Below are 16,229 nucleotides of genomic sequence, written 5' to 3'. Positions count from 1 at the left end.
CTCAAAACAAAGATATTCCAACCACCATCTGCCTTCTGGCTTCAGTACAGCCTTTTCATTTCAGAAGAAATAGGAGTCATACAAGATATAGTCTAGAATGCACAGGTATTTCAATGTGAAATGCTGACCACAGGCTTCAGTGTTGGTACACACTTCATGGCCTCTGCTAGGTGTTGAAAAACCTTTAAACAAACCCTACTTGACCATGTGTTCAAGAGAGGAACTAGGCCTAAATCTTTTTATCGGCAAAAAAAGTGTTGAGGAAATGGAGTGTGCAACATCCTTCCTGTGCACAGAGCACTGGGAGAGAGAGAGATAGCGAGAGATAGAAAGGAAAGTGAGGCAGAGTGGGTGTGCCACTACTGTCACACCAGAGGGTTCTTAAAGCCTGCAAGGCTTTTTGGGCGACCTGATCAAATTCACATTGAAATGTGTGTTATAGATCTGTCCTTCACATTGAAAGTAAGTCTAAGAAGCAGTTGATCTGTTCTATATGCGCTCTGTCTATGCTTCCCGTGCTTAAGTTGCGTTTTTTACGTTCGGTTTTGTACACCAACTTCAAACAGCTGACAAAACAATATTTTTGGTTATTGAAAATATATTTTACAGCGGTTTAGACGGTACAATGACTATCTACACTATACTTGCTTGTTTTGTCGCAAAAACTTTAGGCAAACTATCAGAATTTTTGCAACCAGGAAAAGCTGGAGCGATTTCGACATATTGCATCCATCTTTAAACCTAACCTGAAATACCCAAGGGGCGGTTGCAAAATCAAACTCTTTGTTGATTTACATAGATGGCTGACAGGTGAGGCAGTGATGATAAACTGAGTAACTCAACTAAAGCACCTGAATCCTTCGCAGATTGTGGTTTAGTGTTTAGTGTCTGCGGGTTCACATAACTTGGTCACACAGACCACATCAGTGTGTGAATTGGCCTGGAGGACCTGTGAGAAGAGGAGCTACAGATAGACTACAACCTTCAGTCACTCAGCACCTCAACCACATCCAGCAACAAGATAGCTTCTTAAGCCCCCCTCAAAACACAATACAGGCTCTGATCCAAAGCTATAAAATGATCTTCCAACTGTCAGATAACAGGGTTGCTCTGGGTGAGATTGATTTCTCCCTTTTCTCACACAGACATACAGTAATTTACACAGTAGGCGTGTAGTTCCCCTAGAGGGAAAGGCAAACAAGTACTGCACATTTTAGTTGGCAGGCTGTGTTGTACAGTGAGTAGTGCAGCAGTAGAGGGCTTCTGACCACAGAGTACTGATCTATGCTTCAACACAGCGGTTGAGAAACATCTCGATAATGTAAATGCAGCTAGACATGTTCTCTCAGGTATCATTTGACATTGTTCACAAAAGAAAAGCTGCAGCTAGGGTAGGGTAGAGAGGAAGGACCTACTCATGTCACAACATCTAACCGTCATAACTCTATCTAACCAGAAACTACAGATATGCTTCTTTTGCCATCTTTTAATCCCGCCCCATCCTGTAAGAGTCAAGTTTTTCAGAAGAGCTCAGTCTCGTTCTACTTCGGTGTGTAGTGTTGATCTGAAGCCCACGCAAGCAACCAGCCCCCTTGGTGGTAAAAAACACCATGGCTTAGTGGAAAGAGGCAAGCAGGAGACAACTGAAACAGGAGTCATGTAAGACTATGTGAAGGCATCCCAGGCCATCAGTGTCAGTAGTACAGTGTCAGTGGTGAGATTGACATTAGGCCTATACACTCTTTCCACCACACCCTCCTACTTCTCAAAGCCCCGATGATGGGATGATGGGGTCTGGCTATTTCCCCCCCCAGCTGGTCACTGGCCTCAGTGCTCTCTGACCTCTCTGCTCCAGCTAGCCTGCAGCACACCAGCTGTCACTGTGGAACCACAGCCACTAAGGCACAAGAGACAAAATTAAAGAGGGGGGGAAGGAGGGAGGAGTCCATGCCTGTGGCACTATGATAATATGAGTGAATGTGAATAGGTTGTGAGGAGCACAGGGGGGAGACAGGCACAGTGATGGGAGAGTATGCCTGTGGCAGTGTGTGTTTCTCTGTGTGTGTGTGTGTGTGTGTGTGTGTGTGTGGTCTTACAATTGGTGGGGCAATGCAGGCAGGCAGCCTCTGGGAGTGACTGATTGCACATGTGTAGACGTGGCAGACATGCATGCGGTCTGGAACTCTGAACTCACTTTCTCTACATCTTATTACCAACACAAACACTACACTCCACCTTCGTCTCATCACCTACACAGTTCACGACTTAGCTATCTACCTCAACCATAAGAGCTCACAGACACTCCCTCATGTTCTCTTGCAGATATTACAACAGGCTTGGATTTTCGTGATTTTAGGGGTAAGGCCATTTGCCCAATCTGCCAGGGCACAACGGCCATTAACTTCTTGGTGACTGGGGGGCAGTATTAAGTAGCTTGGATGAATAAGGTGCCCAGAGTAAACTGCTTGCTACTCAGCCATAAAAGCTAGAATATGCATATTATTAGTATATTTGGATAGAAAACACAAGTTTCTAAAACTGTTTGAATGATGATCTGAGGTTTGTAGTTTTTCAACTCATTGCCATTCCAATACACAGTGTCTGTGGGGTCATTTTGCACTTCCTAAGGCTTCCAGTAGATGTCAACAGTCTTTAGAGCTTTGTTTGATGCTTCTACTGTGAAGTGGGGGCGAATGAGAGGGGATTGAGCCAGGTGTCTGGCAGATTGCCACGAGCACTAGATGCGCGGCCATGTGAAAGTTAGCTTGCGTTCCATTGCTTTTCTACAGACAAAGGAATTCTCTGGTTGGAACATTATTGAAGATTTATGATAAAAACATCCTAAAGATTGATTCTATACTTCGTTTGACATGTTTCTACGACGTGTAATATAATTTTTTGAACTTTTCTTCCGACCTTTTGGCTGGACTTGCACACGCGTTTGGATTTGTTCACCAAACGCCCTAACAAAAGGAGGTATTTGGACATAAATTATGAACTTTATCAAACAAATCAAACATTGTGAAACTGGGATTCCTGGGAGTGCATTCTGATGAAGATCATCAAATGTAAGTGAATATTTATAATGCTATTTCGGACTAATGTTGATTCCACAACATGGCGGATATCTCTTTGGCTGTTTTGGTCTCTGAGCGCCGTACTCAGATTATTGCATGGCATGCTTTTTCCGTAAAGTTTTTTTGAAATCTGACACAGCGGTTGCATTAAGGAGAAGGTTATCTAAAGTTCCATGTATAATAGTTGTATCTTTTATCAATGTTTATTATGAGTATTTCTGTAAATTGACGTGGCTCTCTGCAAAATCACTGCATGTTTTGGAACTACTGAACATAAGACGCCAATGTAAAATTAGATTTTATGAAATAAATATGCAATTTATCGAACAAAATATACATGTATTGTGTAACATGAAGTCCTATGAGTGTCATCTAATGAAGATCAAAGGTTAGTGATTCATTTGATCTATATTTCTGCTTTTTGTGACTCCTCTCTTTGGCTGGAAAAATGGCTGTGTTTTTCTGTGACTTGGCGGTGACCTAACATAATCGTTTGTGGTGCTTTTGCTGTAAAGCCTTCTTGAAATCAGACACTGTGGCTGGATTAACGAGAATGATATCTTTAAAATGGTGAAAATACTTGTATGCTTGAGGAATTTTAACTATTAAATTTTTGTCGTTTTGAATTTGACGCCCTGCACTTTCACTGGCTGTTGGCGGGGTGGGACGCTACCGTCCCGAACATCCCAGAGAGTTTAACCAAAATAGTAAATTAAATTGATTTGAAAACCAAAAAACAACTATTCTCTTAAGAAAAGCATAAGTGTATGCTCTTCGCTGGCCATGGCAGAACACTGACATTCCTGTCTTGCAGGAAATCACGCATAGAACAAGCGTATGGTTGGTGGCATTGTCATGCTGAAGTGTCATGTCAGGATGAGCCTGCAGGAAGGGTACCACATGAGGGAGGAGGATGTCTTCCCTGTAACACACAGCATTGAGATTGCTTGCAAAGACAACAAGCTCAGTCAGATGATGCTGTGACACCTCCAAATTGATCCCGCTCCAGAGTACAGGCCTCGGTGTAACGCTCATTCCTTCGATGATAAAACGCGAATCCGACCATCACCTCTGGTGAGACAAAACTGCGACTCATCAGTGAAGAGCACTTTTTGCCAGTCTTGTCTGGTCCAGCGACAGTGGATTTGTGCCCATAGACGACGTTGTTGCTGGTATTGTCTGTTGAGGACCTGCCTTACAACAAGCCCTCAGTCCAGCCTCTCTCAGCCTATTGGAGACCGTCTGAGCACTGATGGAGGGATTGTGTACCACCTGATGGTGGGATGTACCGATCCTGTGCAGGTGTTGTTACACGTGGTCTGCCACTGCGAGGATGATCAGTTGTCCGTCCTGTCTCCCTGTAGCTCTGTCTTCGGCGTCTCACAGTACAGACATTGCAATTTATTGCAATGGCCACATAAGATCACAGAACGGGACCATCAAGTGCGGTGGGGCGTAAAAATAGTCTGTCCTTGGTTTAAACACTCACTACCGAGTTCCAAACTGCCTCTGAAAGCAACATCTGCACAAGAACTGTTCGCCGGGAGCTTCATGGCCAAGCAGCCACACACAAGCCTCAGATTACCATGCGCAATGCCAAGCGTCGGCTGGAGTGGTGTCAAGCTCACCACCATTGGACTCTGGAGCAGTGGAAACAGATTCTCTGGAGTGATGAATCACACTTCACCACCTGGCAGTCCGACAGACGTACCTGGGTTTGGGGGATGCCAGGAGAACGCCACCTGCCCGAATGCATAGTGCCAACTGTGAAGTATGGTGGAGGAGGAATAATGGTCTGAGGCTGTTTCATGGTTCAGGCTAGGCTCCTTAGTTCCAGTGAAGGGAAATCATAATGCTACAGCATAAAATGACATTCTAGATGATTCTGTGCTTCCAACTGTGTGGCAACAGATTGGGGAAGGCCCTTTCCTGTTTCAGCTTGACAAAACCTCCGTGCACAAAGCGAGGTCCATACAGAAATGGTTTGTCAAGATCAGTGTGGAAGAACTTGACTGGCCTGCCCTGACCTCAACCCCATTGAACACCTTTAAGATGAATTGGAACGGTGACTGCGAGCCTGGCCTCATCGCCCAACATCAGCGCCCAACCTCACTAATGCACTTGTGGCTGAATGGAAGCAAGTCCCTGCAGAAATATTCCAACATCTAGTGTAAAGCCTTCCCAGAAGAGTAGAGGCTGTTACAGCAGCAAAGGGGGGACCAACTCCATATTAATGACCATGATTTTGGAATGAGATGTTCAACGAGCAGGTGTCCACATAGTGTACAGGTCCCGTAGTGTACTTGAGGCACTGTTCTTTCACATATGAGAGAAAGGCCTGTTGCTCACCACAACATCAACAACCTTGCAATCTGAGCGGAGGCAGTGAACATTTTGAAACTATTTAACCATAAATGTTTAAAACCTGGAAGTTTCGTCATTTTATGAGGCATGTCATACCATGTTCTGACCATAGGAATGTTAAGGGGATTCTTTTAATAAAACTTCCTCATATGCCAGTGAAACCAGTATTTCTCTCAGGTTCAACTTTATATTGTTGTCCAGCAGCCAAATTCACAATCATAGTCATATTAACCCATGCCTCTTTCCCTCTTTCTACATTTCTGAAGGATATTTTAATCTCTGTCATATTCAACTGCTCGCATTTGCGGTGCACTTTTGAAAACAGTGTTTTCCCGCTAATTGCATTTTGGAACAGTTGAACTTATATCCTATTGCCGTGTGCGCATTGCTGCGCTTATAATGTGAAGAAATAGCCTAATAGTTTATCAACATTTTAAGCTAAACATTTTGATCTGTTGCATCAGCCTCATTGCTTTTTAAAGTTTGATGTACAGTGGTTGTATTAATTTGGGATCTGTTGTAACAACTGTCCCAGAGTCTATTTGGAATATTTATCTCTCACACAGAAGGACAAGCTGACCAATAGAATAGGTACATTTTTGTACTATGGGGGATAGTAGATTGACATAGGCTAGTGATTTTGCAGTTTTTTACTCATCTTGTTGGCTGACGAAAAGTAAATGTGGACAGCTCTAAGGACACGTGTCGTTGCAACTACGATGTGTCGGTCTTCACTTGTATATGTATGTATATTTTTACAGCTCTCGGGACATAATTATTGTTTGGATAACCTGATTTACTTTTAATCTTATTATTTTTTTCTTCACTCTATGCGATGCAAAGAACACCGGAAGAATTATCACTGAATTATTATTAATCCCATAAGGGATGGGTTGCCAATTTGCGATTTGACACGAAAATAAAATGTAATTCACTGCAACCTACTTCGGAGCTATGACACCTGTGAGAAGGACCAGATCGTGTGTCGGGCATTGAATAATAAGAATTGAAATATCTGAGAAAGCTATTTGAGTGAGAGGTGCTTCAGAACACCGTGATTGACAGCCAGGGGAAGGGAATTAGAATTATATTCATCCCTTTGGCCGCAAGGCATGGATAATTTTAGGGGAATTACGGCCATACATGGCCGTCGATTCCGCCGGGAAATGCAAGGCCTGTTAATACATATCTAAACACTCACTGCTGATTCATGCATAGCATAATTTTAAATCTGTTGACTACCAGTGCCTTAGGGGTCCCGGTAAAAGTGTGATCTAATGGTGCGAGTAACTGAAGCTCATGTTTGTGGGTGATGGTGTGAAAGAGCTACAAGGGCCACTTTACCCTTGTAGCCTGCTAAATCCAAGATGGTGTAGCAGTCAGACGTCTTTGTCTTGTCCTGTCCCTTGTATATATCTTTTTACATCTTTTAATTTCACATATATTTTAAAAATATTTTCCTAAACCTCAACTTCTAAATACTCTCCTGCAACCCGCCTCACCCAATGTGCTGTGGATCTGGGGGTTTTTCTAAAATATTTCTATATACTTCGTATCTGGAATCCCTCAACTGAAGCTAGCCAGCTAACCAACCTACCAGTTAGCAAACCACTGCTAGCGGTCATCAGCTAACCTTTAGCTCGGAAAGCTCTCATCAGTTAGTACCAGAGCATAACGAACCTGTTTCTCTCTCCATATTTATTTCACCTTTATTTAAACCAGGTAGGCAAGTTGAGAACAAGTTCTCATTTACAATTGCGACCTGGCCAAGATAAAGCAAAGGAGTTGGACACATTCAACAACACCGAGTTACACGTGGAGTAAAACAAACATACAGTCAATAATATAAGTCTATATACAGTGGGGCAAAAAAGTATTTAGTCAGCCACCAATTGTGCAAGTTCTCCCACTTAAAAAGATGAGAGGCCTGTAATTTTCATCATAGGTACACTTCAACTATGACAGACAAAATAAGAAAAAAAATCCAGAAAATCACATTGTAGGATATTTAATGAATTTATTTGCAAATTATGGTGCAAAATAAGTATTTGGTCAATAACAGAAGTTTCTCAATACTTTGTTATATACCCTTTGTTAGCAATGACAGAGGTCAAACGTTTTCTGTAAGTCTTCACAAGGTTTATCACACACTGTTGCTGGTATTTTGGCCCATTCCTCCGTGCAGATCTCCTCTAGAGCAGCGATGTTTTGGGGCTGTTGCTGGGCAACACAGACTTTCAACTCCCTCCAAAGATTTTCTATGGGGTTGAGATCTGGAGACTGGCTAGGCCACTCCAGGACCTTGAAATACTTCTTACGAAGCCACTCCGTTGCCTGGGTGGTGTGTTTGGGATCATTGTCATGCTGATGGAAGGAGGTTTTCTCTTAAAATCTCACGATACATGGACCCATTCATTCTTTCCTTTACACGGATCAGTCGTCCTGGTCCCTTTGCAGAAAAACAGCCCCAAAGCATGATGTTTCCACCCCCATGCTTCACAGTAGGTATGGTGTTCTTTGGATGCAACTCAGCATTCTTTGTCCTCCAAACACGACAGGTCGAGTTTTTACCAAAACTTTATATTTTGGTTTCATCTGACCATATGACATTCTCCCAATCTTCTTCCCGGATCATACAAATGCTCTCTAGCAAACTTCAGACGGGCCTGGACATGTACTGGCTTAAGCAGGGGGACACGTCTGGCACTGCAGGATTTGAGTCCCTGGCAGCGTAGTGTGTTACTGATGGTAGGCTTTGTTACTTTGGTCCCAGCTCTCTGCAGGTCATTCTCATTCTCAGGTCATTGCTCTCATGCAACCATCCCAGGTGGTTCTGGGATTTTTGCTCACCGTTCTTGTGATCATTTTGACCCAACGGGGTGAGATCTTGCCCCAGATCGAGGGAGATTATCAGTGATCTTGTATGTCTTCCATTTCCTAATAATTTCTCCCACAGTTGATTTCTTCAAACCAAGCTGCTTACCTATTGCAGATTCAGTCTTCCCAGCCTGGTGCAGGTCTACAATTTTGTTTCTGGTGTCCTTTGACAGCTCTTTGGTCTTGGCCATAGTGGAGTTTGGAGTGTGACTGTTTGAGGTTGTGGACAGGTGTCTTTCATAGTGATAAGTTCAAACAGGTGCCATTAATACAGGTAACGAGTAGAGGACAGAGGAGCCTTTTAAAGAAGAAGTTACAGGTCTGTGAGAGCCAGAAATCTTGCTTGTTTGTAGGTGACCAAATACTTATTTTCCACCATAATTTGCAAATAAATTCATAAAAAATCCTACAATGTGATTTTCTGGATTTTTCCCCCTCATTGTGTCTGTCATAGTTGAAGCGTACCTATGATAAAAATTGCAGGCCTCTCATCTTTTTAAGTGGGAGAACTTGCACAATTGGTGGCTGACTAAATACCTTTTTGCCCCACTGTATATTCCATGTCAGATATATATATTTTCCATGACAGATATATATATTGGAGTAGAACAGCAAACACACACATGGCCACTGCGCCTGCTACTCCTCTCCATTTCCATATGAAATAGCCATTGGGTGCTGTTCAGGGAATGGCCGGAGTTGAATGGAACAGCACTTCACCTTAGTGACTGTTCCCTCTGCTCTATACAATACATATGTTTATTTTATGTGATGATAAATGGCTCATACAATACAAATATATATTTTTTACGTTTTCTTTCACAGTGATAGCGACTCTGACTGGGAGCCCCCGGTGCCAAGCTGCCCGTTCTACCTCTGCCCCCTCTACTCCTGCCTCCAGTGGTGTTCATATGCCACAGTTCATTACTGCAGATATGACTGTGCCTCAGGGCCAAAAGGGCACAGCATGTAGGCGTCGTTGTGTTCTGTGTCCCATGAACTGCACCACTTGTTCAGTTTGTCTCCGCTTTACATCAGAAAGAGACTGCTATGGGACATGGCACAGGCAGCAAAATATTGTGTGGAGGACTTCCAAAGGGTGTACTGTTTTTAAAATATATATTTTTTGTTGTTGTGTGTGTTAGAATTGCTTTTTGATATGTTGTATATACACGCTGCTCAAAAAAATAAAGGGAACACGAAAATAACACATCCTAGATCTGAATGAATGAAATATTTACATAGTTGAATGTGTTGAGAACAAAATCACACAAATTTGATTTCCATTGATAATTTTGATCAACCCATGGAGGTCTGGATTTGGAGTCACACGCCACGTTGCACCACAGACTGTCCAGGAGTTGGCGGATGCTTTAGTCCAGGTCTGGGAGGAGATCCCTCAGGAGACCATCCGCCACCTCATCAGGAGCATGCCCAGGCATTGTAGGGAGGTCATACAGGCACGTGGAGGCCACACACACCACTGAGCCTCATTTTGACTTGTTTTAAGGACATTACATCAAAGTTGGATCAGCCTGTAGTGTGGTTTTCCACTTTAATTTTGAGTGTGACTCCAAATCCAGACCTCCATGGGTTGATATTTTTGATTTCCATTGATAATTTTTGTGCGATTTTGTTGTCAGCACATTCAACTATGTAAAGAAAAAAGTATTTAATAAGAATATTTAATTCATTCAGATCTAGGATGTGTTATTTTAGTGTTCCCTTTATTCTTTTGAGCAGTGTATATATTTACATATTTTCTTCGCATATCTTGTATATATTTCTTTTCCTAAAAAATCTCAACTTCAAAACACTCCTGCCTCACCAATTTATTTAAATTTTTTAAAAGTTATTCACCTCAAATCTGAAATCCACAACAGAAGTTTACTGGCTAACGTTAGTGTTCAGCTAACCATGGTTGGTGGTCATCAGCTATCCTTTAGCTCAAAAAGCTATCGGCAGTTTTGTACAACGCGAGTCACACCAGAGCATATCGGACCTATTTCTCTCCATATCCCTGGATTTCTACCGCAAGCTCTGGACATTTACACCTGGATCTTGCAGCTAACTAGCTGCTATCCGAGTGACTATTGCTTACATCGGTCCCGGAGCAAACATCAATCATTCTGGCGCTAGCCAGCTGAAGAGTTCCATCAGCCACTCCTGGGCTACAATCACCTATCCGGACCCGTTTTACTGCCGACGGGGAGCCCCACCGGGCCTTCACGACTGGACTTCCGACGTTATCTGCCCGAGGGAGTTATTCAACTGGCCCCTCCGTCGCGACGTTACCTGAATGTCCATCTGTGGCCTGCTAATCGTTAGCTGTCTTATCGGCTGCTATCTGAATAGGTCTATCGGACAATTTTCTTGGGTCACTATAACTATATCTATTTTGTCAATTGGATTGGTCCCCTCTACCACACAGAACCCCACTAATCTACTGACCGAAACGCAAGAGGTGGCTAAAAACAGACCTCCATCCTCTGCCAGCTTGCTATCGATGGCCCGGCTAGCTGTCTGAATCGCCGTGACCCCAACCAACCTCACTACTCACTGGACCCTTATGATCACTCGGCTAAGCATGCCCCTTAATGTCAATATGCATTGTCCATTGCTGTTCTGGTTAGTGTTAATTGGCTTATTTCACTGTAGCGCCTCTAGCCCTGCTCATTATACCTTATCCAACCTCGCAGTTCCACCACCCACACATGCAATGCCATCTCGTGGTTTCAATGATGTTTCTAGAGACAATATCTCTCTCATCATCACTCCATGCCTAGGTTTACCTCCACTGTATTCACATCCTACCATACCTTTGTCTGGACATTATACCTTGAAGCTATTTTATCGCCCCCAGAAACCTCCTTTTACTCTCTGTTCCGGACGTCCTAGATGACCAATTCTCATAGCTTTTAGCTGTACCCTTATCCTACTCCTCTGTTCCTCTGGTGATGTAGAGGTGAATCCAGGCCCTGCAGTGCCTAGCTCCACTCCTATTCCACAGGCGCTCTCTTTTGATGACTTCTGTAACAGTAATAGCCTTGGTTTCATGCATGTTCACATTAGAAGTCTCCTCCCTAAGTTTGTTTTATTCACTGCTTTAGCACACTCTGCCAACCCAGATGTCCTAGCCGTGTCTGGATCCTGGCTTAGGAAGACCACAAAAAAATCTGAAATTTTCCTCCCAAACCACAACATTTTCAGACAAGATAGAACAGCTAACGGGGTCGGTGTTGCAATCTACTGCAGAGATAGCCTGCAGCTCTGTTCTACTATCCAGGTCTGTACCCAAACAATTAGAACTTCTACTTTAAAAAATTAAACTCTCTAAAAACAAGTCTCTCACAGTTGCCGCCTGCTTATAGACCACCCTCGGCCCCCAGCTGTGCTCTGGACAACATATGTGAACTGATTTCCCCCCATCTATCTTCAGAGCTCATGCTGCTAGGTGACCTAAACTGGAACATGCTTAACACCCCAGCCATCCTACAATCTAAGCTTGATGCCCTCAATCTCACACAAATGATCAATGAACCTTCAAGGTTCCACCCCAAAGCCGTAAACTCGGGCACCATCATAGATATCATCCTAACCAACCTTCCCTCTAAATACACCTCTGCTGTTTTCAACCAAGATCTCAGCAATCACTGCCTCATTGCCTGCTTCCGTAATGGGTCAGTGGTCAAGCGACCTCCACTCATCACTGTCAAACGCTCCCTGAAACACTTCGGCGAGCAGGCCTTTCTTGTCGACCTGGCCCGGGTATCCTGGAAGGATATTGACCTTATCCCGTCAGTAGAGGACGCCCGTTTTTTTTAAATGCCTTCCTCACCATCTTAAATAAGTATGCCCCATTCAAGAAATTTAGAACCAGGAACAGATATAGCCCTTGGTTCTCTCCAGACCGGACTGCCCTTAACCAACACAAAAACACCCTGTGACATTCTGCATTAGCATCGAACAGCCTCAGTGATATGCAACTTTTCAGGGAAGTTAGAAAGGCTAGCTTTTTCAAGCAGAAATTTGCTTCCTGCAACACAAACTCAAAAAAGTTCTGGGACACTGTAAAGTCCATGGAGAATAAGAACACCTCCTTCCAGCTGCCCACTGCACTGAGGATAGGAAACACTGTCAACACCAATAAATCCACTATAATTGAGAATTTCAATAAGCATTTTTCTACGGCTGGCCATGCCTTCCACCTGGCTACCCCTACCCCGGCTAACTGCACCCCACACAGCAACTCGCCCAAGCCTTCCCCATTTCTCCTTCTCCCAAATCCAGTCAGGGTGATGTTCTGAAAGAGCTGCAAAATCTGGACCCCTACAAATCAGCCAGGCCAGATAATTTTTTAGAAAGAAACGGTCCAGATTATCTGCCAAAATTGTTGCAACCCCTATTACTAGCCTGTTCAACGTCTCTTTCGTGACGTCTGAGATTCCCAAAGATTGGAAAGCAGCTGCGGTCATCCCCCTCTTCAAAGGGGGGGACACGCTTGACACAAACTGCTACAGACCTATATCTATCCTACCCTGCATTTCTAAGGTCTTCAAAAGCCAAGTCAACAAACAGATTACCGACCATTTCGAATCCCACCATACCTTCTCCGCTATGCAATCTGGTTTCAGAGCTGGGCATGGGTGCACCTCAGCCACGCTCAAGGTCCTAAACGATATCTTAACCTCCATCGAAAAGAAACAATACTGTGCAGCCGCATTCATTAAAACCAAGGTTTTCGACTCTGTCAATCACCATATCCTCATCGGCAGACTCGATAGCCTTGGTTTCTCAAATGATTGCCTCGCCTGGTTCACCAACTACTTCTCTGATAGAGTTCAGTGTGTCAAATCGGAGGGCCTGTTGTCCGGGCCTCTGGCAGTCTTTATGGTGGTGCCACAGGGTTCAATTCTTGGACCGACTCTCTTCTCTGTATACATCAATGAGGTCGCTCTTGCTGCTGGTGAGTCTCTGATCCACCTCTACGCAGACAACACCATTCTGTATACTTCTGGCCCTTCTTTGGATCCCCCAGACGAGCTTCAACAGCATACAACTCTCCTTCCGTGGCCTCCAACTGCTCTTAAATACAAGTAAAACTAAATGCATGCTCTTCAACCGATCGCTGCCTGCACCAGCCCGCCCGTCCAGCATCACTACGCTGGACGGTTCTGACTTAGAATATGTGGACAACTACAAATACCTAGGTGTCTGGTTAGACTGTAAACTCTCCTTCCAGACTCACATCAAACATCTCCAATCCAAAGTTAAATTTAGAATTGGCTTCCCCTTAGCTCGCTGATTACCATAGTAGCACCCACCTGTAGCACACGCTCCAGCACGTATATCTCACTGGTCACCCCCAAAACCAATTCTTCCTTTGGCCGCCTCGCCTTCCAGTTCTCTGCTGCCAATGACTGGAACGAACTACAAAACCTCTGAAACATTTATCTCCCTCACTAGCTTTAAGCACCAGCTGTCAGAGCAGCTCACAGATTACTGCACCTGTACATAGCCCATCTATAATTTACCCCAAACAACTACCTCTTCCCCTACTGTATTTATTTAGCTCCTTTGCACCCCATTATTTGTATTTCTACTTTGCACATTCTTCCACTGCAAATCTACCATTCCAGTGTTTTACTTGCTATATTGTATTTACTTCGCCACCATGGCCTTTTTTTTGCCTTTACCTCCCTTATCTCACCTCATTTATAGACTTATTTTTCTACTGTATTATTAACTGTATGTTTGTTTTACTCCACGTGTAACTCTGTGTTGTTCCATGTGTCGAACTGCTTTGCTTTATCTTGGCCAGGTCACAATTGTAAATGAGAAGTTGTTCTCAATTTGACTACCTGGTTAATTAAAGGTGAAATAAAAAATAAATAAATTGCAAACTCTCTTTATCACATTATGTTGTTAGCTACTAGTTGCAGAGGTTTGCTCAGCCTGCGTAAAGAGATTACACTTCTCCCTGGGGCTTGAAGAGGACTGTTTACTCAGATTATGACCAAGTTGCTTTTAAAGGCTGAAAACAGTCAATCTTCCATAAGTAGTTCCATGATAACATGAAACCACAAGGCATTTCCTTTAAACGGTAAAGCCGTAAACCTAGTTGGCTTGTTTACCTCGCTTGGCTTAGTCTGCTTAACCAGTTTTGTTACTGTATCTCTTAACTGACAATGGCTATGAAGGACAATTATCTCACATCAAATTCAACTCGAGGTCTCTTTACACTTTAAAAAAATATATATGCTGAAAGAGCTGTGGCTGAAGTGAAAAAGATTAAAACATTTGCTTTGTAGGCAGTTTCTTTCAGACAAGGCAACACCAGAATTGTGACGTGCGTTGCTCTCTTTATGTGCAGCATTATGTAAATGCAATTCTGTGGGCGCTCTGCATTCCCTCCCTCTAAAGATGTTTATTTTATTTTTTAATCTGACTGAAACACAATAGATTCAGGAGTTTCTATTAGCGAGGCTAAGGTCCAGGCGATAATCTCCTCCACAGCTGCCACTGAGCAGAGCGGCTCCCCCTCACACACACCGCTTTCTCAGACCCCTGCTAAAACCCTGGTGGCCAAGCCTGAGACGCACAATGATGAACTATATGCACCCCTTGGTCTGACTGACTACCATCCCCAAAGCAGACTTCAATGACAACCCAACACAGATGAGTAGCTAACATAAACATGTGGAGCGGGTCTTCTTCTGACGTTAGCATAGCTTACAGACCCAGCTGGTTACCTGGTGTAGCCTAGCATGAGAGGAGGAGGAGGAGGGGAGGTGACTGATAGCCATGTGTCTGTACTGTGGACTCAATCCAGAGACCATTTCTATGAATCAAGATTGCGGATTATGCTGGAGTGTGAAATTAACTGAGGCCAGTAGATAAAGCGTGTTCCAACTATGGGCCTCCCAGGCCTGTTGTTTCTGATAATGGACTTCTGTCGTGCATTTACAATTTTTTTAAATGGAGATAAAAACCCACATTTTCATCCATCCAGCGATTAAGCAACGACTGGTTCATTAACATGTCTACTCACATTCAACCATTGTTCAGCTTTTTGAGAGACAGGAACAGAAAAACTAGGGTTATCTTTATCAGTTTACCCTGTCCTCAACACACACGGACAATTGAATCGTATCAATTAGGATCAGATAAAAGCATATAAAAGCGCAAACAAGGCCTCTGTTCATCATCTGACAATGCTGCATGTGTGTAGTGTATGAGCGCACGAGAGACAGTAACTGTATTCAAAATCTGTGAAAGTAACGTGACAAAGAAAATAGTTTGGCGTACATGGAATGCACCCATTGGAAGGCCTGGTATGTTGACACGTTGGCGGCTGTGCATCGAGTCCAACAGACTGGGGAAGGTCAAGAGCACACTGACCCTCCTTCCCCACAGCAAGGGAGCAAGAGACACTCGCTCTGAGGAGGAGTGCTGATATGCACCAGAAAGAGAAGCTTACCCTGCCGCTAATGAAGCAATCCAACAATCCTGTAATTAACACAATGCTAAGGGTCCATTACCACATGGGGAGACGCCCCGCCACCCCACAGCCGCATTCCCCTAGTCAGCTCAAACTCAACTGAGGTGAATGGACCAATACATTACATCATGAAATCACTACGGCTTTTTAAGTACCACTTCATAAACCAAGGCACCGGGGAAAGTAAAATATGAAAGGGTCTCAAACAGGACTTCTAGTGACGCATATGTAGAGAGCAGAGATGAGGTTAATCCAAATTTCAATTCTTGTCTGTTGGATTAGAATTTCTTCATGTCTAGAATTAAAAAAGGACTAAATCTGGCACTGTACAGTGGCCAGCTGTTGTATGGAATTAGGGCTCAGCTCTGGTCAATGCCAGCTTTACCAACTGCTCATTGGTGGAATGGACT

General features: G+C 43.7%; 1 protein-coding gene across 1 annotated transcript in view; it reads right to left on the bottom strand.

The window, feature by feature from the left end:
* LOC109893524 (growth factor receptor-bound protein 2) overlaps window positions 1-16,229 on the bottom strand; it is a 44,728-nt gene that overhangs the window by 9,682 nt on the left and 18,817 nt on the right. The window lies entirely within an intron of this gene.

This window comes from Oncorhynchus kisutch, linkage group LG6 (genome assembly GCF_002021735.2).
Source record: "Oncorhynchus kisutch isolate 150728-3 linkage group LG6, Okis_V2, whole genome shotgun sequence".
NCBI lineage: Eukaryota > Metazoa > Chordata > Actinopteri > Salmoniformes > Salmonidae > Oncorhynchus > Oncorhynchus kisutch.
This window is presented reverse-complemented; position numbering and strand designations above follow the sequence as displayed.